Source organism: Calonectris borealis, chromosome 3, assembly GCF_964195595.1.
Source record: "Calonectris borealis chromosome 3, bCalBor7.hap1.2, whole genome shotgun sequence".
In the NCBI taxonomy this organism is placed as follows: Eukaryota; Metazoa; Chordata; class Aves; order Procellariiformes; family Procellariidae; genus Calonectris; species Calonectris borealis.
Window position 1 is genome coordinate 93,026,427 of NC_134314.1, and position 27,565 is coordinate 93,053,991.

The 27,565-nt window shown below is 40.8% G+C and overlaps 1 protein-coding gene across 1 annotated transcript in view; it reads left to right on the top strand.

The window, feature by feature from the left end:
• The window catches only part of RASGRP3 (RAS guanyl releasing protein 3), a 65,154-nt gene that overhangs the window by 5,001 nt on the left and 32,588 nt on the right, over positions 1-27,565 (top strand). The window lies entirely within an intron of this gene.

The following is a 27,565-nucleotide window of genomic DNA, read 5'->3' on the forward strand; positions in this document are numbered from 1 at the left end:
TGACATAGTATTACCGATGCTTGTTCGTAGCAAAATTTAATCAAAAATACAATAGGACAAACTGGCTAAAGATTCCTCCAAGGAGCCTGCAAGTTCAGTAACCATGCAGGCATCTTCATGTCTTAGGTTAGCACAAAAAATACATATTAGCTTTGAGAAGTATTCTTGTCTTTAGCTTCTTCCTATTTCCACTGAGTTTCAGGGTTGGCAATCTCCTTGTTACTCAGCACAATACTTCCTGGGAAGCACAGAGGTACCCTAGGGGAAGGAAAAACCTGTCCCAACTCTTGACAGCAGGGGATAATGGCAAGCACACTACCATGTTTCAGTCCTCAGCTCTTCTGTAAACTTATTTCAGTGATTTGCTCTCATTTTTGCACTGGATATCATCTCTGAAATGACCCTTCTCAGCCAGTTTAGTAATGGTGACAGACCAGTTTATTGCAGTAGTCCCCAAACAGACTGTGTGGACTCAAGCAGCTGCACAATACAGCTCTGCTGTAACAGTTCTATAATGCAGAACCATACACCCCCAGGAATATGAAAATGCAAATTGGCCAGTCTGTTGCCAGTATTGCAAAGAAGTGATGCCACTTGGTCAAGATAGCACAAAGGTGCTATCAGCCAGGACAGTTATGGTGTGATACAAAGCATTGTGGGTAGTCTGCTCTACCAACATGATTCAACCATATGCACAATAACTCAATTGGGGGGGGGAATTTAATGTTCTGTCAAGCTAACAGGTCTGGCATTGTCCCATTAATTAGTTCATGATAGTTTACATTATAAAGCTGTAGGTCATTTTAGTTAGAGAGAACAAAAATTAATGTGTACCAACATCTCTGTTTAGATAGCTCAGCATTCTTAGAATCCTTTATATTCTAACATGCTTTATTTTTCCAACATAGTATCATAAAATGTTTCATTGCTATTTTGGATTATTACCATACCACAATTATCTTGGGAGGCTGGAGACAAAGATACATCTTCAAAGATCAGCTGGCTCATTATTAAAAGGAAAAGGAAAACTGAAATAGCATTCAATCTCAACTGAACTACAAAGTATTCTTTATAATTTCAGAAATGGGAAGAGGCAAGGGAGGGGAGTGGACTAATGCTGAATTCTTCCAAGCTGCTTGACCTTCCCCCCAGTCATGGCTGGTCTCTTCTTTCCCTCCTAAAACAAGGAACCTCCATATCGCCTTCATATAATGCTGTAGTTTTATACTGCAACACAGCCTATATGGAATTCTGGACACAGCACTTCGTTCTATTATAGTTCTATTCTATTCATTCACATCTATTCTATCAGAGTAGGAGAGTGACTAACTGTCTTAAGCAATAATTAAAAACAGAAATAAGATGAAAAAGCAGGATAGTGTCCTCATACCATTGAGAGACACGAAACTGGAACATTAGCTACAGAGAAAGGCCCAGATTCAAAAAAGTGTAATAAATCCAGCAGAGTTATGTATACAGACACCTTGGCCCCAAGAGCTCTGGCATACAAAAATATTAAGTGTTGTGACTATAATAAGCAAATGTCCTCACAACTAATGAGCATGGAAGCAATAGTCTCTCTCTCGTCTTTGCACTGGGTACTTCATAGAGTACATAAAAGGCACAGATGGATCCAAATTCATGCATCTCACAGTAAGTTTGGAAGCATGGACCCCAAGATGTTTGCATGCAATCCACCAGATCTCAGATAGGTTGCTGGATAACATAGTCTGACTGATAAACATGCTGTGTGTTGGACTTAGCGGAGACCCTGCCAGCCAGTTCTACCAGGTTAGGCATTTGTGATCCATGCCTCATTTTACAGTGCAAGCACAAGCTTAAAGTGCTATTGTTTACAAGGGAGCGGTGGTTATTTTTTAATATTTTGATGTAAACTGTTAAAAAAAATGTTCAGTTTTTTCCTAGGGAGAGGAAGGAAACAGGCTTGGTTTTTTGCTCTTTTCTGGGTCTGTTACTAGACTTCATCATTTCCACTCTAGTAAAGTCAATGCAAATGGACTATATCAAGCTGCAAGGTGGGATGTATCGCTTGAGGTTGATACTCAGATACTCAGTACCAGCTCATGCTGCCTCAGTGAGAAGAGACTGACTTACCAAACCAAGAACCTCTGTAACATCAGTGGTGGCAACATGTACATCAAAATTAACAAAACAGAAAAAACATTGTTCACTACTTAAGTATAATGCAAAATTGGCAGAATAACATTCTCTCGGATGTACATTTTGAGTGAAAAGCATACTCAGAGGTGATTTATGCCAGGCAAAGCTGAAAGTAGTTAACTTACAATAGGAGAGACAAGTAAAATACAAAAGTCCCAGAAAACTAGGTACTTACTGTAAAACAGAAATAAATGCATTATAAAACATACATTCACTGACTTGAAAACTTTTTGTGCAACTATCATTCCACTCTCATGTCTGAGAGAGGATGTAATGAAGAGCTCTAAAAAAAGCACTGATGGCATACTCTTGTTCACTTGCACTCATTTGCATCAATTGTGGAAAAAAACATACTTTTTGAAGATTTTTAAATGGTAAAGAAACTGCTGATTAACTCAAACTTACCAGATGCAGAAAAGACAACAAAAACTGAGAGCTGCCGTACATTCAACATTGCAGCAATGCCCCATCCTTGTTCAGCAGGTCATCCACAACGAGGATGGCTGGAGAAACCTAGAAAACAAATCTCTTCTAAACGCTCAAGTCTATTTAGAAATTTTCAACTTCAGAACAATCGAGGCAGTATTGGAAAAAACACCCTTTATGACAGATTTGATTTTGTGCTTAGTGGTGCTACTGCATCTAGGTCTAGAATTATAGGAACACACTCTTCAAGCTCTGTTTCTGAAATGAGCATATCCACCCTGTGGAATATAGCTACTCAATTTAGTTGGTAATAGACAGTGAAGAGCTTTTGGTTTTTTGTTTTATTGGGTTTTTTAAACAATCATGAATATATTGTTATTGCTACAGAAGAGGTCCTAATCACCTGCTTTGAATGCATAGCACAATTTCACCCTATCCCTTAGCAAAGGCAATGCCACTACTCCTTAGCATTCACAGTGTAGAACAACTTACATTTCTCAGTCCATCTCTGTACTTCAAGGATTACAAAAGAAAATTTCTCATTTGTTTCTAAAAGAAACAAATACTTTCTAAAAATTCTTTCTAAAAGAAACAAATTCCATTTCAATAACTGACAACGTGAGAAATATATACACATTCATCTATCAGTTGCTTTGGATCGACTATTTCATGAATTCCTGCTGCTTTTGTAAAAATGGAAGTCACAGTACTGAAGGAGAAGCGTCATGGATAAACTCACAAGCCACATGCAATCTCATCATCAAACAACTAAGAATCTATTAAACAAGAAAAAGTTGCTGAAAGCACTGAGAAATTTGAAACCGAAATGCCTCATGCTGCATACTGTTGGTCATTTGGTGCTTTTCAAGACATAAGAAATTCCTCATCCTGGTCTACCCAAGCACCTTGACTGAACATCAAAAGATGTTTCTGATGCAATTCCATGTTTGATGACAATACACTGGATAAAAACCAAATTTATTGATTCACCCACACATCACCTAAAATAATTAAATAATACTGAGGGTCTTAATATTACTTTAAAAAACCCCTCACTTTCCACCACAGCCTCTCCATTGCAACAGTGAAGTTAGTGCTCAATTTACGCTGCAGGCTTTAGTCAAGGTGTTTCCTCTTACAAACATGTCCTGCAACAAGACAAATACAAAAATAAGAATTATCACCTCTCTCTGTGAAACAGAACCAAGTAAAATGAACTGGAAATAAAAAAGTCTTACATATTGTGGTCTTACAATAATTGTAATTATTTTAATAATTAAAATTTCTTACTTATGTTGATATAAGGAAGGAACTATAAATTGCCAGCTTCTCTGTGAATACTGTGGGCTTTGGGAGGGAGGGAATAAGGGAGGAGGAGAGTTGGTTTTGTGGATTTGTTTTTAATTTGAGTAGATTTGGGTTTTGTTTGAGTAGGTTTGAGGTTTCTTATGAAATGTTGCATGCATTAAAAAAAAATCACCTAATTCACCCCATTAGTCATTGCCATCCCCTTTCTAAATCTGAGGACCAAAGGTACAGAAAAATTAAGACTATCCCCTATTTTTCATGCCAAATTTGTAATCCCTAAAATCTAGTATCTCCCTATACTTCTTCAGAGAAAATATTACATGAGTTAAGTCACAATTAGCATTGACTTACAGCTGTGAGTGCACAGCATTTCCACAAACCAGAGCACAGATTCTAAGCTGGACATCAAAAGGAAAGAAGGAAAAGGAGAGGGGAGCCACTAGTGATGTACGTGAGTGAAAAGGCTGCCTTAAATGATTTGGTCATGCTATTCCCATCACTTTTATACAATCCACCCTTATCGTCAAACTTCATCCTTCCACCCCCTATCTCTACCTCCTGGATCCTCTCTTTTACTCTCATATATCTGCGCTTCACAGTTGGACTAGATGATCATTGTAGGTTCCTTCCAAATGAAATATTCTATTCTATTCTATTCTATTCTATTTCTCTCCTATCCACCACTTCTCCACTTTAGCACCTTCACTGCACTTCCCTCCTCCTAACTTCAGTAACCCCTTCTCCATATTCCCCTCCATTCCAGTCATACTGCTTCTGGGTTTTCCACTATGCAGACCAGTGCTTAGGAGAAAACTAAGAGTCAGCCAAAAGTGGTGGGAAGATGGCCAGGAGGATGGGTAGGAGCTCCTCTGGAACATGGCATGAGAAGCACTGCGGGCATGGACCATTGGCAGAGTGGCTTAGTCCCCAGAGAATTCAGCAGCCACAGTAACAAACACCCAAATCTCTACTGAGCAAGTGAAAACATTACTCAGAAGCTTGCAACTGGGCTGAATGTTTACTAGGTCAACAAAAAAATCCCCCACTGCCTGCCAAGATGCAACTGATCTGTCAAAAGGCAGGTCTGTACTTCAGAGCCTAGAAGTGTTATTGTTTTTCAGTGCCACACTTGGAAGAAATGTTTAACAGAGCACAACAATTTTTCCCCCCATTATTTCTGAGAATGGAATTATCAGATATTTTAGCTTAATTCGCGAGCTCCAAATTTCAGGTAGGTACACAGCATATCAAATTTCAGTTTAAATTACTATGTTCTCATATACTTAAAATCACTCAAAAGCATTTTTTTCCAATTGAAAGCAACCAGCAACCTGAACTCTAGGCATTGCTATAGGCTCCACCTATGACACATAATTGCTGATATCAAGAAAGGACTGATTTCAAGGGTCATATCTAAGGATGACCTAATTTGATGATACCTTATCTTCTCAGCTCTTGCTTTCTTAGCCATAACATGACTATTGGGTGTACCCTTGGGTGTGAAAGGGGAGGTATGCAGTTCATTTGCAGTACTCCTGTGCCCCCTAGAGCATTATATCGAAGAACTTGGAACTGACTTAGATTGCTAGGGATATAACATAGCCTATATATGTTTAAAACTGATTTAAAGTAATGTAAGGTTGAAAGACTTATATAAAATATTTTCAGCAAAATTTCCTTTCCATTATGTCCTTCAGATGCCCTTTAGCTGGCAGCTTAGTGTAAGAGCTGTTGGACTATATATAGCAGACGTTTTAATCGCACTTAGGTATTTATAAAACATCCTGTCCAGTGAAGGCTTCCATGGTCTGCTTTCATTCACTTCTGTTGATAGTGAAGGCTATATAATATCTGAGGCAGTGAGGTGGACCAGCAAACCACACACTGTTTATTAGTTGTGGATTCCCCAGTTAAATCATAGTGCAACCATTTAGGAAACAAATGTAGTAACGCAGACTTGCAGTTAGTATAACCTGACATTTATGCCCACTGAGAATCTTACCTCCTGTTACATAAACTCCAGAAGAACACGTTAACAGACATTTTCAGGCAACCCACATAAGCGCCGTCCACAATTGCCATATTTAGAAAATAACTCTATATTCCAAAATTTTGCACAGTATCAAAGCCCTGATGCTGAGATAAGCTTTTTATCAGCGATCAATTTATGAATGAATGCACCTACAGTTAATTAAATGACACATGAGCAAGACATAGCCAAGTATGTCTGAAAAGATAAGAGAAACAACAGTTAAAAACAAGCCATGAAATAAATGGATGCTGGATCCATTTATCCAGCACCAATAAAAGCAAACAACTTCCTGATCTCAAACTGAACCAAAATGGGCAACTGTTCCATTCTTTAGTTCTTTGTGACTTTTCTAAAAGCTATCCATACTATTTGACATTAAAATTTTAACCTTACATGCACCCATCCCTATCACAATTCAGTGCTAACCGTACTCATTTTTTGTTGTTCCTGTTCAGTATTTCTCATAGCATGTCTGAGAAATCTATGTTCATTTCTTAGTTTTTATTTGAGGCATCAATGTCCACAGAGAAAAATGTACCCTTTTCAATCCAGTCTTGAGTCATTTTCTCAACAGAAAGAGAAGCTAATATACTGTTGTGTAACAAACAGCAAAGCTTTGTCATACAGAAGATGCCACCTGATAGATATAAGAACACCACATTATATTAATTGTGTCTGCATTGGCTACGTTATCTTTTTTGTATGTTGGTATTTCTTAAAAAAAGGAAAGAACAGAAAAAAAAGAAATTTTTGAGACTTTTATTTTCAGGAATTATACCCAAATTATTTCTCTGTTCTGTTTCATGATGACTTAAATCTGTCCACCTAGGATGAGGAACCGATAGACTTTTTCCCATATAAACCGTAATCAGAGTTTATGGCATTTTTTATTGAGCCGTAAAAAATCATTGTCTACTCATTTCAGAAAGTACAAAGGCTCCTTTTCTTTTTAGGGAGTACATCCCAAGTTGTTTGTGGAATATTGCCATTCAGTCATTATCATCAAATTATGTTCCTATGTGGAGCATGACTACCAAATAAAAATAGGCAGCTATTCAGTGCAGAGTCATGACTCTGTTCTGTGTGCTATTTCAAATGGTCCAGGTACTACCAGTATTTAATCAATGATATCAGAGAGTCTTGATAAATATAAAAGAGTGAGATTGATATTGAGAGAAATGGACAAAGTAATATTAATTGCATTTGTGGACTGGTAGACTATTGTGGAACACATTTCAATCACGTTTTCTTCAGTATCAGCAGGGAGTAATTTTGTAAAAAAGTTTGTAAAGAAATTTAGGATTAATTTTAAAGCTGCATATAAAGTTCTGTTACCCTTGATCTCAGATGAAAATGCCTTTTAAGGGAAATGAAATGGCATTTATCAAAAATAACTTATTTGGTCAATGGGCCATGTCCTAAAGAACAGTGAGCGCTTTCTCCTTTCTCTGAGCGAGGCCTGATATTTTACACTCAGCTCTCTGAGTAGCCATCTGTGGCCAAGGTCTGCAGGAGCTTCCAACTCAGTTCTGCAGGGGCAGCTCTCAGTCCCTCTTTGAAATTACCATCCTGTCAGTGTCCTAAACTTAAATGAACTCATTCCTCATTAGCTTATTTCTCATTTTTAAATTCATAGTTTTTACAATCTTCTCTACCCCTCTTTTTAAAGTCTCCTTAGCAGCTCAGAAGGTCCCAGGGTCACAGAGCCCCATGCACGGGGACACTCTCTTTAGAGGCCTGATGAAAGTTCCCCAAGAAAACCTGGGGAGGCCTCCTCAATGCAGCCTCCCAGGGCGACCAATAGGAGCAACTTGTTGACGTGTTGCCAAGCCTGATTGCGCACTGGGACAAAATGGTGCTGCACATCTGCAGCAAACGTTTGCTGTTTGCGTAGCCGTTAACCTACTATTCCAGAAGCATTCCTCCTTGCGCTGCACGTACTTACGCGTTTACCAATGCAGAACAGAGGCCTGGCATCATACTACATTCAAGTGTTTCAAGCACGAGCCCACATCTCAGGCCTCCGAGGTGAGGGGTCTGAGGCGGCTGCACCGGGGACCTCAGGCCGCTGGGGGCTGCTGTGGGGCCTCCCCGCAGCGCCTCTCGGGATCACCGCCGACGGCGAGCACCGTTGGCCCAGCAGGCGCCGGGCGCCCCTCGACCCCGGCCGTCGGCCGGGAAGTCGGGCCCGAGGTGACATCCAGGGGCTCCCGTCCGTCGCCTTTCGCGCCTGCTGTGCTTCTGCCCCCTGAAATGTCTGGCCGAAAGGGCGAAGTCTCTCAGAAGTGCCGTCGCTGAGGGCGTCGCGGGGCCCGCTGGGAGGGTCCTAACGGCCGTAACGGCTGGCGGGGCGCGCGCCTGCCGCGCCGGGCGCGTCCTCCCGGCGAAAACGAGGAACGAGCCTCCCCGGCCGTAAACCGAAGAGACTTTCAACTCATGCTTCCTTCTCGCTTATTTGTTGTTTACGTACGTTACCAGGGTGTGGGCGCAAGGCAGACGAGGACAAACAAGCCACCAAACCCTGCCGCGTCACCAGGGAAAGTCGGGGTTTTGGGGTGCTGGCGGGAGGCCCCTCACTGGGATTTCAGCCACGGGTAACCAGGGCACCTTCACCTTCCAGACTGCCGATGAGGTCCCCTGACAGGCTGGGTGCGCCCGCGCCTGGCTGGGTTATGAGTCCATGTAATGCGGGAGGGGTTTTCCATGAAAATTCGTCAAGGAAACCCACTGGTTTCCCTGCAATACCAAAAAAACGAGAGACCCACAAAGGCATGGGTAATTAGCAGGAGGGCTTCTTCCCTGCTGCAGGCTGTGCTGGCAGCATGGATAGCTGCGTGGTTTCATAACCTTGTGCGAGTTTATATAATACGAGGAGCTGGGTAAGGTCAAAAGAAGCAGCCTGAGTTACCCTTTTTTGCTGCAGCCCTCATCTTCAGTGATTTGCAGGCTTTCATCGGTTTCCGACAAACGTGCCAGCTAGGTATGCTATTATAATTTAATAATTTTAACAACAGGCCCCTATCTGGCCCTGAGCGATTCCTTGAATTTGTTCAAATCTCGGTTGCGGTACTAACTATTAGTGCAGGTTGTATTTCAGAAAAATGCCATATAATGCCCTTTATAATGCTCTAGATTGCTTACCAAACAATAAAATACCATTACCACATCCTATACTGAGGAATGGCGATTGCCTGTGTCCTGTCAGTCTTTGCAATTTAAAGTACCACTGGAGTTTCAGCACAGTTTGTCCTATATGTGGGGTGGGAATGAAGCATTTCAGAAAAGTATGTTTAACATCTCACCCTCAAAATCCCATTGACAATATGCCTCTGTTCTTAAATATCTAAATATTTTTAAATATGTGACCAAGCTAAAGGGAATTAGGCACAGAGCCTCAATTGAATTTCAGTAATGTATGGCTAAATATCACCCTGGAAAATTCCATCAGAATCTGATCATTTCTTGGCTTCAGTGTTTCTCCTTCATTTGTCCTACATCTGGGAACATGGGGATAAGGATGCTTTTGTTTCCCATTTTGCTCTCTCTGTTTAGACTGATAGTTCCCACCTCAAAAAGGCTATCACAGTCTGACTAGACAATGTCTGGCACAATGCAGCCCCATAATCCATGCTGTAAAAATGCTAGATACCAACATTAAAAAGATCTCCAGTATTAATAAGGCACTCATCACTCTGCTATCCAAACACGAGAGGTAGTGGTGTTGCCCCTTAAGTCAACTAATCCCCAAAAGTGGGATTGTTCACATATTTTGCATGATCTGTAGAGTGGCCTGGTCTTAAAGACGCTGTGAACACCACAGCATTTTAAGTTACCCGGTTCCTGATGGTTTAAATTCCTAAATTTAAACACAGCAAATCGTGAAGTCAGAAACAAACCTGAAGCAATCAACAGGGATATGTTTAACTTTCCATTTGTGCTGCCCTTACTGTCGATTAAGGCTTATCTACTGTTTGGTGTTAGTTATTAAAAAAAAAAAAAAGTAGTAGTTATGGAGCGCACAGCACCACGTTCCAGTCAAATGCTTTAGCAAAGGCTGCTGTTATGAAAAGGATTTTCTAATAAGAGGAATAATGATCTTCAGATTCTGACCTCCTGGCACGGCAGTGAGATTTATCAGGAGGGGCATGTGACTAGTTAAGACACACAACCCCAGCTTGAAGGAAACAGCTGCTCATTTCATGCTTTAGCACTTGGCAGCTGGACAAGGAAGGGTGATGTTTGTGTTGAATACCTCTGCAGAACCAAGTACAGTAAGTGATTTTCCCTGTTTTTGTTTTTGGTTTTTTTCTGAACTGCCACTGCTTTCCTATTTTCATCCTAGACCTTTCGTAAAAACACTTAAGGGTGAGGCGTATTTTTGTCACTTCATTGATAAGCAGTCATTCATGCTTAGAATGCCTGTATTTTTCTGACCTATGATTAACAATAGCGTTGGTTTTGCTCTTGCAGGAACAAGACAGGTACGGTGTTTTGTCCTCATGCTAGCTGGGGAGGGAAAATAGTGTTTATTTGCTCAGATGATGGTGTGAAGAAGTTGTTTATGATGAACGTATTTTCCGTTCTCCGTAGAGCTAGTCAATAGGTAATGATGCAACTTGCGTATAGAGCAATTTCAGTATTTGGCTTAAAAGTACTCAGGTAAGGAATTGACAGTTGACTCTTTTGAGGTACTCCCTCAAAATAGTGTGATCGATCTGAAGAAAGTTGGTTGTGACTGGTTACTTTTTGGGGGTAAATGAAGAGGTTTTTTGGAAAGAAAAAGGTAGAAGCAGAGAAATACAGGAGAACAGTGAAGATGCACTGATTAAGATATAATTGATTCATTCTGGATAATAATGCATAATTAGATCATGAAGATTAAAAAAATCCTCCCTAAGAATAGAGAGCAAGTCTCCTATATATCTCCAGGTTTTTCATTCTGTGTGTTTTTGGATACTTGCATTTTTGATATTTTTGCTTCATGAATGATTGATTTCCCCATCTGATAATTTTTTACTACTGTGGTGTGAAGTTTTGCTTTAAAACACAAGAATTGGAGTATAGGATATATATAAAGGAACTTTTGATCAATTATTTGTGTAGAGATTAACTTTTTTTTTGAGGAAGACTTAGGACAAATGGGAACAAATGAATAGGTGATGGAGCTTGATATGCATTGAGACTGAAGGATGCCAGGTGCTTTGGGGAAGGTTGAGAGGGACAGAGGTGGAGAGCAGTGGGGTCCTGTTGAGGAAGGTGTATGTCAAATCAAAAAGCCTGAATTTTAGAATGGGACCAAGGGTAAACATTGGCAGGTTTAGTGAATCATGCGGTCCCTCCTTTAAAGATGGGGAGAATAATCCTGATACAAAGATTTCTCACGTAGAAAGAGGAACTTTATTTATTTCTCCCTGAAGACTTTTATTTTTCTTTTAAACCATAGTTTATGGCTTTGCCGGTTAACTGGAAATTTTATAGAAAAATGTCAATCGGTTTCAATTGTTCACAAAACCAGAAGTCTGCCTGGCTTCCTGATTGTTTGCGTCTCTGAGGGTAGATTGCCTTTGAACCAAGAGCTCAAGTACTATCAGTCTGCGGTTACACTACAACCCTCCCACGCAGATGGCACGCAATGCCATGAATGCAGCAGGCCTGCAGGACTCCCAGGTGCCTGGCTTTGTGCTCAGGAGCCTCTAGTCCCCTGGGAACCTTGGCTGCAATGGGGCCCCTCAGGCCTGTCCAGGTCTCCATCCCACGTGGGGCTGGGAGAATAATTGGTCCGCTCTCGCTTTTTTATTCTGACCCCAGAATAACTCTCTTTTTCTTCAGAACTGTAGGAATTCTTCATTTTGGGTAGAACTATGCCACGGGGCGCTTGTTTCCAGACATTGTATTTTATGTTTGTGATTAATATTCTCTGTTAAGCAAACTGCCCAGTCAGATGAAAAGGACTGTTGAAGGACCCTGCTTTGAACCTAAGTTAAACCCCAAATCCACCAGAAAACGGATAGGAGCTCAGAACGTTCCTGCTGTACCTTCTTCTTCCCTGTCTCTGGCCCAACCACTGTGCCAGGGTTGGTGCAGAAGATTGATGTAAAGCCATATGGTTCTGCATCAGCTGGATTACGAGCCTGCTATGTGTGCCTCTTGTGCAACTGATTTTATTCTCAGGCATCCCTGGGAATTAATTGCAGTACAAAAGGCAACTAGTGATGATTGCATAGTAAAAATTAGATAACTGCACTGCTGAGCTTGCTTTCAGGTAATACATGTCTGAAAACACTCTCACAGCAGTCGCTGTATTGTGTCAAAGAAATATGGTGAGGAGAGCTCAATATTGTGCCTCTATACTGTTGATTATTAAGGTCATTTACATTAAAGGAGAATAACTCAACATTTGGATCTACAAAATTTAAGGTAAACAACCCTGCTTTATTTACAGCTTCCAGCTGTCATTACTGTATCTTACTTTGAATGAAATTCAAGACTCATGACTACACTTTTAAATCTTCTGTCCACAAAATAAAGAAAACTTGATCAAGTTTACAAGATTCTCAAGGGTACAGTTGTTTCAATCCTTACCACCAACACATTTTGCTGGGGATATTTACTGTTAAACACAGTGTACTTTGAGAAATGAGAGTATTGCAGTCTTCAGGCTCTCCTCACTTTATGGCTTTTCTGATGAATTCCAACTGCAACAACTGCACGCCTTTAATGGTCCTTTCCAACCGAACTATTCTGTGATTCTATGATCTGTTACTGCAGCACCAGTCGTGGGACACCATTGGGGCACACACTGATTTTGTGCGTGAGCAGAAGACACAACCTTTGTACCACCACTCTTTTATATTATTTTATAATATCCTGATGTCACGAAAACAGGTGCTCAGCTTTTTTAATATACCCTTCCCACGTCTGTTTATGTAAGTCAAGGCAGTTCTGCATAGGCATGAAGTACATGAATTAAATTTCAGCATGCTTTGTCTGGGGAAGTGCTCAGCCCTTGCATTTTCCATTGACGAAATCTCCAGAAAGTCCAATACCTAACAGAAATTGTTTGTTCTGGAATTTTTTTTATTACATAGTAGAGGAGATTTGGTAACTGCATGACCATTGCTGTCCCCCTGCAGAAGTTCAATGCATACTCGTATCACTGAGAGCCTTGTAAGATTCCTGTTCAATCCTTTTCCTTTACTCTGAGGAAATGATCAGGGCAGCCTTACAGTTCTCTGAATGGGCATATTTCTGCTCTATAGCAAAACATCTAGCTGAAGAGTAACCATAGTTTTGCCAGCCCCTCTTTCTAGTTGAAAATGCCATTATACACAGGAGCCACTCCCAGGATGTTCCTGAAGAAAGAGAGGAAACTACTTTTAAAAATACTGAAGGGGTACTTGTGTGGTTTTCTTTTTTTCCTAAGCTGTCCGGGCCTGGCTACAGAACATTTTTATAGGTACTCTAAACAACTTGCACAGAATGTTTTCCGTTAACATATTTGTGGTATAATCACTTTTCACTGCTAAATTTGATAGACATGTTTTCACATTGGCCCTTTCTTTTAAGTCAGGAATGGCAATGTCTTAAGCCAGAGTGTTTGAATAAAAAACTGAAACAAATTCTCAGGTGTTCTGATTTTTGCTTCTCATTGCTTTTTCTATTCGATGTGAATAGCCAGTGCAGTAGTACTTTTTCGTTTGCTTATTGGTATAACATATCTAAAAACCACCTGACCACCAGATTAAAGGCATTGGGACAGGGGAGAGCTTTTGTCTTGTAATGAAGGTAAAAGAGCATCGGCTACGAGCACTGGCAATATCAACAAAACAGACTTGGCGAGTCCAGTTCACATACAAAGACTAGTCCTGCAGATGCATAGGTATTTGCTGAGCTGAACTCATGAGTAGTCCCATCAGAAAGTTCAGTTTACCTCTAAGTGTGTATGGGGTCAGGATCAAAGTGTGGGCGTGTGGAAATACTGACATGACTGATGTTTACAGCTCAGCAGAAAATATTATTACCCCTGAGAATTACTCTGGTTGTTTTGGTGGCCATCTGCTGTCTCACTTCTCTGAATAACTGCTCTCCTTGCTGCAGTGTCCTATGACCATATTCAAATAGGTGAAATGGTTTGACTCTCTCTACACTGTACTCTCCCACCTGTGATTTATGCATATTCTCTTTACTAATGACCTGGAGTTTCTCAGTCAAGGGTAGAAGGGTTCAACATCTCAAGAACCTGCCAGGCATAATAATCTGTGCAAAATTAGTGAAACCTGAGCTATTCTTGTTCAGATACTTTATATATTTAGTTCCTGCAAGCAGAAAATAACCATATAATCTTAAATTAAATTTAATATTAGTGATTCAGCAGTGTGTCTGCTTTGGACTACCACAAAAGTCATACCATGCTTAATATGCCAGTAGCTAATATATATTGATATTACGTGTTATGTATATCAATACATTTTCATATACAACTCCTTCTGCTACTGTTAAAACTGCCTCTCTTTTCAACTCTTACTATGGAAGCAGATGTTGCACTCAGAGTAGCAGTGGGCTTGTGCGAGAGAGGCTGGAGTGCAGGAAGTGTGTGCAGGAACTGGATCTCCGAGATGAACAAGGATTTTCTATTCCTTTTGAAGTATATTTTGCTCCCCATGTCTGAAACAGGTTGATGGTTTTCAGTGTAGAAAACGGTCTTAGAGGCTAGTGTTTAAGTCAGTCATATATGATATGGTCAAATAGATTGAACGTGACTTATACTGGGTATATTTGCATGCTTGCTAAACATGTTGATGAGGCTGCCTTTGACACATGACCCAAGGTTGCATATATTCTTTGTCATGATGCTTTATTCTTTTTCATATTCTTTAAAAAGATGTAACATTTCTCCAGCTTAAACTCTGGTCTCCCCAAATTGAATTTCATTAATCTGAAATAGCGTTATTACAGATAGACTTCCATTAATAACCCGTAATTCACTTAAGTCCACCCAATCCATGATCTTGGAGCTGGTTCATATGGCATGCATCTGTTTGTTTTGCAGCGATCCAATGTTTGAAGCCAGAGCTTGTTTGGAAATTTCTGGTGTTGCAAGTGGGAAGTAAAAAAACCAGTTTATGCAAATATGTAATTGATTACCAGTGGGGCAAATTACATCAGAAAATCTTTGCTGAACTAGGGCTTGAGTCAACTTACTGTCTGGATATACAGTGATTTTTGTCATCCGAATCAGAATAGCCATGACATGCCAGCCTTATCACACTGTTCATGAAATAGCTTCCTTAAAAGACTAATGATAATCTCCTCTGCTAAAGATGTCTTGCCTACTTTAGCTTGCTTACTCACGCTCTGCTTTACCGAATTCATGAACACATACTTCCTGGAACAGCTGCCACCCTTCCTAAAACTCTTGTTTTCCAGACCCTGCCCTAATGACTGTCCATATATTTTTATCTTAAGTAGGCATTGGGGCAGGAACTAGAATTCACTTTTTTTCCCCCTCTTCGTGAGTGAGTGCTCTTCCCCTTAAATTATACAGTCATGCTCTTGCTGGCTTTCTCCCTGCAGCCCAAAGAAACGTCATTATTTCATTTAATACGGAATTTCATTGATGTTCTGGGGCTGGTAAATCTACTCTGCAGTCTCAGCCAAGACAGTGGGAGATTTACAATCCTTCCACTAATGGGGAGAATTGATCCTGTATCTCTCACAGCTTTAAGGACTGTTCAGAGTTCTTGGATAAAGAGCTTTGGCATCATGGCTGCACCTATCTAGTAGTGTGACATGCTAGGTGTGACCAGCGGATGCTTAACACAGGCAAGGCAGAGGAGTTTCTGGTGTACAGATCCCAAAAGGATTTAGGACTGACCTAAGCAAGGAGCTGCTTGGTGTTGCTGACTCTGATAGGCTTCTCAAAGCCCACTATTGGGCATTTGGGGACTTTAATACTGAAAATGCAGAAAGAGGCTAAAAGCTCTAGGCGGTCATCTTCTGGGGTGAGGAGGTGAGAAGTGAGAGACTGGGCTGAGAATCACACCCCTGGAGTCAGGCCCTGGAAGTGAAAGGGAGCCAGGATTTCAGTGCTTAATCCTTTTTTTGGATCTAGTTCTCAGCTCACATTGCGGAACCAAAATAAGAGAGGTAGTTTTCAGATTAATATATCTTAAGTAAAGGCTTTTTTGCAATTTGCTTCACGTCTGTGTTTCAAAATCTGCTTCTTTTGGAATTCTTGCACTGATTTAATTATAATGATTCAGAAATTGTGGTAAATTCTGACTTGGGCACAGTTATCTGGTATGCTAGTACTTATAGAAATATAATTCATTCCTGTAAATAAGCTTGAAAAGGCGTGAGCTGTTTTAAAAACCTGACTGCAATAGCAGTCAGTCTTTCAATGCCAAATACTGGGGGAGGGAAAACAAGTCCCTAAGCCTCTAACTCATCTTCTAAATCAAGATCTTCCTAACACCTCCCACCCTTTAACTTCCTTTCCTTACTTGACCACTTTTTTCACTTCATATTGGCTTTACCACGCAGCCACAGGATTTTTTTTTTTTAATCATTATTAGAGTTAAGCAGACCCTTCAAGAAATTCTGATAAGCTCCTTAAATTTGATAAATATATGCTAAGGAGGAAATAGTTATGAGTTTCCTCTATAAACACAAAGCAAACAGACTTGGATTAATTAATAAGTGTCTTCCAAGTTACTCGTGAGGTATTTGGGATAGCCTGAACCAGCCACTGCAAAGGTATTATACTACCAATTAGCTGAAGGGGTTTTATCCACACAGCCAAAAAGATACTTGGTGGAGTATGTGATTCTCAACTGTTACAGCTACAGCAACTGCATAGCATCTCTACAAAGCATGCATTTTGGGATTTTCTATAGATCTTACTCTTTTAGGCAGAAGATACAGGTTGCACTACAAATACATGGGGTTTAGAGAATTACAGTGTTGTATCTTAAGACATGAGCATTGCAAACTTAACCAATGGGTTTTGGTAAAGTTTGTTTCTCTGAAGTCCTGTTGTCCTGTCCTGTGGTTGCGGAAGTGGGATATTTGTGTAGCTGCAATCCTGTGTCAAATATTCTTTCATACAATAAATATTTAACTACCAAAGTAATATTAGCAAACTAAAGATCAAAGTTACTTGTTTAATGTATTACTTATTAAGGCAGGAGCTGTAAGATGCTTTTCCTCTTTTTTCCTTTGAGATAGATTTTTTTTACACTGCTCCTTCCCCTTTTTCTAATTGTCTTGCTGTTCTGTATATTTTTATATATAGCACCTTCTTCAGATGAGCTTGTGTTTGTATTTCAAGACTTTTGATGAGAAATTTCTGTGTTGCCATTACTGTCTTTTTAAAGAAGGCATTTAACTTGTTGGCTGCAAACTGTCTTATTGTTAGGAAGATACATGGTTATTAAAAAACCTCACTCTGTTCCAAAAGCTTGTATATAGGAATCAACTGTGGTGACACTGTTCTTGTATCCTGTACTATGTAGACTTCTTCTTGTATCGTAAAGAGTTTTAGAGGTTTGCTGTGTGTCTTCATACGATTGTACTAACCAGTATGTATTTCTTAGTAGACTGCTTAGTAAGGAAACAAGGTTTAGTCAGCTGACTGATGGTTGCTTTGATACCTCTGAAAAAAAGTACAAAATCTGGTCAGACACGCTAGAAAGAGCAACTAATCTCGTTCCTGCTCTTCTCTGTTAGAGGCTTACTATTTTAAAAACCTCTGAACTTGCTTAAGAAACACTGTATGCCTGTGTTTAAAAAACTCTGTCCGCATCATTAAGAAATCCGAAGCCTGCCATCAATTCACCCATCTTCCCAAGGGAAACTCGTAGAAAATAACTAAATGTAAGGAACTGCCTGTGTATTTTGATGTCCAGCATTTGTTGAAAGAATTTCACAAAGAAAGATGCTGGATCTCTCCTGACCTCCAGGCTGTGTTTTTACTCTACCAGCTTTTTTGCACGCCTTTGCCTGTGAGTTGTGAGTCATCGGTGACTTCTGCAGATGCAAAACCGTAGCACTGCACAAGGCAGGCATCCCTGATTCATGTGAGTGCGCAGTAGACGGCAATTTGCATGAGTTCCTAGGATCACACAGCAGGTCTGTCTACTGGCATGTGTGTCTGTCAGTGTTTTCTAGCGTACTATTTTAATTTGCATTCTCTCTTTAAAGAGTAACTGCTCCCAGATGAATGGGAAGCTGCCACCAGGGAGTGAGAAGGGTTACTCACCATTAGCAACTGATCCAGTCTCTCTCTTTGTCTGGGACCTATTAGCACATCTGTGGGGAAATAGCAGTTACATGTGAACCATTTTCTACATTCATCAAAGGGAAAATGAGGGATGATTCCATTACAAATGCACTGTAACAGCCAAATGAGCAAAAGGAGCCAAAGTTCGGTCCCTCCCCTCTGTCCTTTTAACTCTGTCTTGCTCCATCTCAGACATTCAGCTTCCCATTACTTAAGTCTCTGAAAGCCTCCTCCTGCCTTTATTGTTTTACCAGTTGCTGCCTTCAATTTACTGCGCTGATAAGTACTTCTCAGGCTGTAAATGTGTGGTCAAGGTATTTCTGAAGCCAACCCATGTTTTGACTGTAGTCGCAGGAGGAAAGGTCAGCACAAAACTGCTCTCTACACAGGGAGGCCACTCCTCACACCAGGTTGTGAATTCATGGGGAGAGAGGTGAGGTAATGTATGGGATAACAGTGCTAAAGAGGAAAAACTAAACACACGCTTAACCTCCTCTCTTCACAAGGCGATGCCCTTACTTTTATTAGATGTAAAGTAACTGCAGTTGTTCTTCAGCTAGGGGAACACAGGAAAACAGGAAGAGTGAGAAATCAGGTATGGTCATCGATGCTGGCAATGATAGCAGGTAGGTAGGAGGTGTTGAAGTCTCCCTTCACTGGTATCTGTGACTGTAGATAATAATTTTGTCTGCTCTTGATACAATGTAGCCGCGGAGATGGAAAAGGGAAGAGGGAATGTGTTTTAACATCTCGCTTTCTGGGGCGCTTAGCTATAATCTCTGCTGTTTGGGTGACCAGCAGAAGCCTGTAGAGCTTGATGTGCTTGAGAAGCTCCATTCGTGTCTGTAATTCCTGTGGCATCATTATAATGTGTGGCGCAGATGTTTGCAATGTGGCTGTCTGCCAGCATGGGCCTAGAAAGTATTGTGCCATGAGCAGTTAGTCTACATGGGAAATAACTAGAAATTACAGAATTATATGGGGTGAAAAAGCTTCTTTCAAGGGAAAATCGATTTGGAAGCCACGGGTTTATCAGACAAGAACGTTGATACTAAACTTGCTGAATTTAAATACAAGTTAGAGGCTCTTATTTTTCCTCTTTGCCTTAAAATTGATTGAAACTGAAAGTAGTTTTGACTCTTAAAACTGTCATAAGTCTCGGAAGATTTAACAGCTTCAGAAAAGACACTACCCAGGGACTAAACTACTATAGAATAATTTTGGCTTAGTTAAAAATGAGAAAAAATAAGCTTTGTGGGGGAAAATATAAATCTCCAAGCTGAAGATACCAGAAGGCCTAGGTAAATAGAGCAGAGGATTTCTTAGTAATCTAATTAACAAATCAATGTGATTTTTCTAGCTTGGCTTTAAGAGAATATAGCTGGCAATGGTAAATATTAAAAAAATATTAAAATATTTTGTAACAGATATATGATAATAAATACACTTCTCTGTCAGAACTGAAGGGTTGATTATTTCCCCGTACGTGTTTTAAAATAACTAAAAAAATGTTTTTTCTTGGGCTGGTCCAGTCTCATTAAAGGCATGTAACAGTGTAACCAGTCAAGAATATATGCTGATAAGGTATTTTTTTCCTCTGACTTGACCTATGTGACTAGGTTAACAAACCAGACTTATTCATGAAAGACTGTAAAGAGCTGCATGCAAGTCTGTGAATAGTAAAGGTAATTGCCAAGAGTTTCTCGGAAGGCTTACAGGCAGTAGTATAACTTGTAAGAGGTATTGACAGTGTATTTATTTAGTTTCTCAAAAAAGGTTGAGTATGTGAACTCTTATTACTGTTTGCTGTCCTCTCCTGATGGATTGTATTTTGGTATTGGAGATCTCTAAAATGGCTGAAGGGCAAAGATTCTCGGAAGAGCTGCGTCTCCTGCTGTCATACACGTTAATCAAATGTCTGATATTTGTAATTTTAATTTTGCTTTACTGGGAATAGCAAAACAATTTTCGTGACGAATCTACTGAGAAGTGTGGCTGAAAGTTTTCCTCTTTTTGAAGTTGAACTAAAGTCTTCCTTTAGCTCTTCCTTTGAACCTGATGCGTTCTGGGCAATTGTGCTACCTTGACCCATGGAAAGTGGAAGTAAGGTGTCATCATCATAATACATGGAATAAATCAAGGATATATGTTCATATTTTACTGCCATTATTAGCTGGACTTGCAGTTAGAGAGACAAATGCTGACACTGTAAATTGAGGAAACAAATATAGAGGTGGATGGGACAAAGCTGAAGTATAGTAGATAACCAGTTCCATAAAATGCTAGAATTGCAATTGAGAACGAAACCTTTGTTGTTTTTACAAATCCAGTTATCAAGTTACTCATTATTTTAGGGGGTTTATAAGAGAGGAAACCTGTTTTTTTTTCCGTTGTCTCAGAAATCATCTTGGTTATATTTCACATAAAGAGATATGAATGCTAAACAAAATGCTGTCTAAGCAGCTCAAGCCTTAATCAAGTGACTTTCTGATTACTGAAAGTATTTGGTCATGTGACTGTCCATTAGCATTCTTCATGATTTCTGTAAGCTGCTCTTTTATGTTAGGTCAGCATATTTTGTACCCCATATGCTAATTTATGAACTTCTACAAGGCATTATATGCCTCTGAACTAATAGTTTTGTAGTGCATATGAGTGGATCCATATATTCACTTGGTTTCTTACCTATGGTCCTATTCATTTAACCTCTGTTCCTATAGAAGAGTAGAATTCTAGGCCCTGAAATAATTTATAATATCCTTCTATGTTCATTGGGTGATCTGTGATTACCTGAAAGTAAATATTTAGCCCAGTGGACTCTTCTCTCAAAATGAAGCATAATGAAATACATTTTGACAATTTGTAATTTGCATACTTTTGTGCTAAGGTGACAAATGCTCATCCCTTAGAGGCTATATTGGATGTAAATGGCAAGGTTTTGGCAGCAGGGGGGCTGCAGGCATGGCCTCTGTGGCAGGGGCTGCCCTGTGCCAGACACCGCTGCTTCCAGTTGTCTTTGCAAGGGACCCATTGCAGGCCACAGCTGAGCCCATCAGCTGAGTTGGTGGCACCTCTGTGAAAACATGTTTAAGAAAAGGCAGAAAATGCTGAGAGGGAGGGAACACGTAGAGAACAAGGGAATGGAGAGGTGGAGGGAACAACAGAGGGAAGAACAGAGGGAATAACACGGTCAGAGGACTAGTAGGTCCTCTGTGGTGCAGCAAGTACTTCCCTGAAGGGACTGTGGCCCATGGATAAGCCCATGCCAGAGCAGGTACACCTCTGAAGGGGCAGTGGCCCATAGAGGACCCATGCTGGAGCATAGGATAAGAGTGCGAAGGAAGGAGCAGCAGAGGTAATCTGCTGTGCACTGACCCTGACCTTCTGCACTGCTCGTCGCCTCACCGAAGGGACTGCAGCAATAACAAGAGGGAAGGAGAGCTGTCTGGAGTGAAGCTGAACCTGGGAAAGTGGGAAGAAAGGTGTTTTAATGTTTGTCTTCTTTGTCTCCCAATACCCAAATCAGTAATTAAATATTTATATTAATTAGTAATGAAATAAGTTAAATTCCCCACATTGAGTCTGTTTAGCCCATGATGGTAACTAGTGAATGATTTCCCCTTCTTTATTTTGACCCATGACTTTTCTTGCTCTGTTCCTCTTATTTTGTCCCCTGTTGGACTGTGAGGTTGGGGAGAGAGCGAGTGGCTGTGTGGGTGCTTGACTGCTAACTGGGGCCAATCCACCACAGAGATTACACTGGTTTGGGGTAGGCGAATGAGCGGAGTCTGTAGAGCTGTGGAGCCACTAACATCCCCTCTGCGGTGTCTCTTGTTAATACAAGGTTTGGCTTTAGCCACCCATCAGCAGTGTACACTTAGCCATCCCCCTGTCCTCTCCCCTTTTGAGAAACAGACGTCCCACTCTCTTTAGTGTCTTTTGAAGTTCCCCTTTGATCCAGAAAAAGAATGAATCAAAGTAATAGGGTGCAGACAGTTATTGTGGTTTATTGCGTAACTGCTCTCTCAAGGTGTGTAGCAAAGATGAATGAGTACTGGTGAGTCACATCGGATGAGCCCAAGACTCTCGTATTTAATTTTCATTCCTCCCCTGCTCCCAGCAAGGCTTGTATCTTGCATTCATGGAGCAGTACCACAATCTCTCCCTTGTTCTGTGTCCCTGCTCCACATGACAAATGTCATCGGTAAGCCAGATGTGCCATCCTGCAGCCTGCTGCATGTGATGGTTGAGGTCGTGGACTGGGACAGAAGCGGTGGCATTAGCTGCCTGGCAGCCCAGCATCGCTGCCCTTTTCTGCCTAGCACAGCTTCAGCATGTGTCAGACGCTGGAAAAACCTGACCACGTATGTCACTTGCTCAGAGTTTTCTAGAAATGGACTTGTGTGTACTGTAATAAATAAACTGGTACTCACCACCTACAAGAACTATTTAACTGCTTGAGGGGAAGAACTTCAGGAGCCATGCATTAGGCAACCTAGAACCGGTCTTGACTTGCACCCAAACAGATGTTTCGATTGCACCTGTGTAGGCAAAGGTGCAGCCGTTATGTGTCCCAGCTGGGATTCTTATTACGGTAATTACACTAATGTGTGTGGAGACTAATCACAAGAAAGGGCCTCATTGCGAGAGCCCCCTCTACATCTACAGGGTAGCAGATGAACCCTGTCCTGAAGAGCTTGCCCTGGACATGAGCAAGACAGGATGAAGAAAAAAGGTGTAGCAAGGGAAGTTACCCTTAAACCTTCTCATGAGACTCTCAGTTTCTTCTCAGCTTCTTCTTCTGCATACTGCTACTGGTTTGATTTCCCTGTTCAGCTGCTCACATTTAGCTGCTTTCTCCAGCAGCCAGGTGGAAGCCGTTTAATGCGAACATTCAGTGGTGTGTCCTGTAGGCTTGGAGGAGGGGGAGACGAGGGGAGGTCTGGCTTACTTAAACCCCCAAGAATGTCCTAATCTTGTAAAGAATATGAGTCTCCTGTGTACAGGCTTCTGCAAAGTTTATGGATAAACTGAGACCCATAGAGGTGCCTCTGTGTCAAAGTTGAACTGTTTGCGTGTGGCTCTATTTATTATCCCTAAGTAGAAGGAAAATAGCCCACTTTTAATTAATGAGGAAAATGCTACATGTATATTTACTTTGGCTTGGCTAAAAAGCTGTTTAAATTTCATTTAGCTAAATAAATATTACTTTGTATGTCAAATTTAAGCCTATTTAAACCCAACTTATTGGTTTAGCTTGCACCTGTAACCAATATAACTTGCTTGAAATCCATGTGAAAGTGCCCACACAGGGATTTGTGCTGGCTTGACATTTTAATATTAGTTAAACTGCCGTAACTTGTAGGTGTGGACCTCCCCTTAGTAGCCTCCAGCAGTAAAAGTGTTGTTTTTTGGTTTTACTAACAACGGAAGCCAACATTTAAAACTTGACTGCATGCTGCCCACTCTGTTCACACCATTTGGTGCTTTTGCATAAGACCACAAGTTTGCTGGCAGGGTATCCTGTTTCTTTTAAAAACTAATGTATTAGACCTGACCACATCTGTCTCAAGAGCTCATAGCCTCCACACTTGTTTTAAATACATCTATCAAGACAGTCCACAATAGTGCCATCTCAAGACTTCAAAAATGTTGAACACAAAATGTGATTACACTGCACAAGAGTGCTAAGGAAAGCCATCTGCTCAAAGTAACTGTCTGTATGCGTGTAGCGGTCAGGGTGACGGCAAGACTTGGAAGGGACTCTATGTTTTGTAATTCAGTCCATCACAAACTTTTAACCTCTGGGCACATCACTGCAGATGTTTCTGCTTTCCCCCTAAGTAGGAAGTGTGCATCCCGTAATGGTAATTTTTCATGAAATAAAGCATGACATGCCAGATACCATGACTTGGTTCATAGGAGTATTATGGTTGTATCTATTACCTAAATGAAGGGGGTCCTTTAAGACAAAGCTGTAGGCTTTGAGGGAGTGCTAAGGTCTATGTTGATCATATTCCTACTGGTGTAGCCTTCACCCATCCCTGACTATCACCCTGAAATCCCTTCCCAGCTTGTGGCAGGTTACCAACAAGACTTGCAGTGGAGTCTGTCATTTCAAGTGGCCCAATTAAGAAATGAGAATGGGTAGCTGTGGAGAATGGTGTGCCTTCTCTGTCCTTAATAGCCTCTGTTAACCACAGTAAACCCAATAGGATTTGTAATTCCATTATAAGGCAAAATTTTTTTTTTAGTTTCATTATAGTATGCAATCATTCACTGTGTGATCTCATTGAGTGAGCTCTGTTTTTCTTATCCAGTTTTCCTGAATCCTCTTGAAACAGCTGGATGGTAATGAGATGTTTCAGGGTTATGTTGGGAAGCACCTGGGGGCAGAGATTCTCTAGGTTATCTTTATTTGGGAGTCCAACTGCACCTTTGGCAATCAATCTTTTAATAGTAGCCACTTATTTCAAAAGTTTTTAATTCTTTACATGTAGAAAAGCTCTGCTATGATTTTTTTTTCTTTTTTCTTTTTGTGCTTCTCTTGCATTGAACCATTGACTATCAGAATATAATTTATTTAATTTATGTAGATGAAATTTATAGTTGTATTTTACTCATCCATCTCTAGAGGTTGGATACCATTGTGGCATGATATAGACAAAATGTTTATTGTTCTAGTAGAACAGCAGTGCTTAATCACACAAACAATGATGTAATGCTTGTGGTTGTTGGAGTCTGCAGTCAAGAGATGTGATATGAGGTTTTGGCTCAGCTGTGGATATGTGGCTTAGCCCCAGCCAGCCAGTTCTTCCTCCAGTGGAAATGTTTTATTCTTCTTTTAGAATAAAAAGCATTATGAGAATAAAACCCTTTAGTGGTCAGATAGGCTGTTTGGGGGGATGGTACTCTAACATCAGGATCTAGGTATCTACTAGTTAAGTAGTTGTCATATAATTAAAAAAAAACCCTGCAATTTTAGATGGAGCATTACTTGTTAATTACTATGTGGCTGCCTTTATATTGTTGCCAACAGAAGACAGAGATGATACTCTCCTATGCTATATATTATGGAGGATGGTAATACAAACAAAACTGAAAAGCCAGATGAAATCTCTTCCCCTCCTACGTTTCATGCTCAGCAGTTTTCAAGGGATAGGCAGAAAATGCAATAGCTTTTCTCAGTTCTATTTTTTGAAGAGCTGACTAAAAAATATTTTTAAATAGCCAATGTAAAATTTATTTTATTTTTCTCCTCTTGAAAAAAACCCTAAGTCAGATGAAGTTGGAAGAGCTAGATAGCTGGGTCTGTGAAAAATCAAGCCAGTAATTTAAGCACTTAGAGAAGGATTTGGGGATGGTCAAAAAGGACAAACATGCCCAAAGTGGGATTCTAGCAAAAGTTTGGTGCCAAAGTACAAAATTGTGATCTTGAAAAACACTGCGCAGCTGCTGGCGAACTCTCAAAGCAAGTAAACCAAGAAAATGCTCTACTTACTTACTTTTTTTCATTTTAAATACATAAACAGTCTTGGGAAGAAAGACTGAACCTAAGGGTAACCCTAGCTCATGTGCGGCCTGACCAGCAGGTTAGAGAGCCACGTAGCTCCCTGTATTCTCTCTCTGGTCCACTTCAGACAACTTTGGTTTTTGCATGATGGCACAGCTCTAGCAGGAAGGGTTGAGGCTGCCTGTTGCAAAGAGGAGCTCTGCGTGATTCCTGGTGTGTTCCTTCAAGAGGGGGTTCTGTACCACCAAGGGGAAAGTGCTTTCTTCTGGCTAGGAGGAAGGCACTGGGGGGGCAGGATTGAATGCTTGCACCTCTCTGCTCATGTTTCGTGTTGGCTGACCCGGGCTGTGTGTGTGCATTGACTTGTAGAAACCCCCTGCTCCGTGAGCTGTGCTTTTTTCATGCAGGGTCCTTCTCTCAGCTTCAGGGGAAACTGTTTCCTGTCTAAGTCCTTTGTTGGATGGGACGAGAAAGAATCTGGCTGTAAACACCCATTTAAAACTAATAGTATCTTTGAAGGTCTTCCAAGCAAAACGCCGCTGCATGCTTAGAGCAGCCCGAACCTTCCAGGACTCTGAAGGTGGGTCTATAGAGAACTATCCAGTGTGGGACACTTTTCCAGGTGCTGGAATGCAATACACTGTGCTGCTAGAGGGTCTCTGACCAGTTAGTGGTCTCCTAAGTGGATCTAAGGTGCAGGTGGGAGTTAGCATAGGCCAGCAATGGGCAGTTTTCACGTCAAGTCTGTCTGGGAGGTTGAGAGACTTCACTGGTGTAGGTATGGGCCAACCTCTGCTAGTTGGCCTCAGCACCTGGGAGCCGGTCTGGGCATGGTCAGTTCAGTAGTGGAGACCTAGCCTGAACGAGCAGCATTTTCTCCTCTTTCTGGGAAGTAGGAGTTGTGTCAGGATATGTCAGGCCCTGCCTTTTGCTGAGGAAGGAGCACGCCTGCCCACGCCGTGGCTGTGAGCTGCCTGGCTGAGGTGGCACCAGCAGGGCCAGCAAAGCTGCCACTGCCTGGTGTCCCTTGGGTGGCTGGACCACGGTGACGTCTGCAGGGCTGCAAGCTCACAGGGACCTAGCTCAGAGCACTCTGTGCTCGTTGTAACAGTGGCATTTGGGAGGGGGTCAGGGTGGGTTACTAAAAAGGGTGAAGGATGCCAATCCTACCAGGACTGAATTTGCAGTACGAGGTCTGTGACATGGTAGGTTTGAAAAACTTGATATTTGTGGGTGAATTAAACCAGGTATATAGTTCATCAGTGCTTTGCGTGACCAACATTAAAAAGTTATGTTACATGCAACAACTTCTGAAAAGCAATTTCCCAAATTCCTGCATTGTTTCACTTCAAGGACTGTGTTAGCTTTACTCTTGCTTTTTTTTCTAGAAAAGTTGCTGGATATACTTTGTTATTGTTTGTCACATTTCAAACACTTGTTACGGTCAGGCAGTAGCAGGGCTTAGTCACAGATAAACAATAAAATACTGATTTCTTCCCTTCTTTAAATATAACCTTTAAAATTATTTCTGAAAACTTGTTACAGAGTATTTTGTGCATCTTTCAGGTAAATGGTTATTTGATAATTAAATGCATAGTAGATGTATGGTACAATTTAGAAGTTTCTGTATGTGTTCAGCTTTCTGTGAGTATTCAGCTACCGTGGGAAGATTTATTTTAAAAAGCTGTAGGGACTGATCTTAAAGTTCTTTGAAAAATCACCTCCTAGTTTAATGTTTGCTATGAACTTCATTAAACATTTTATGCGGTCTGTGCCAATTAAGACCATTAGCATTACCATGAACCGGTAACCTTAGGAAAAAAAA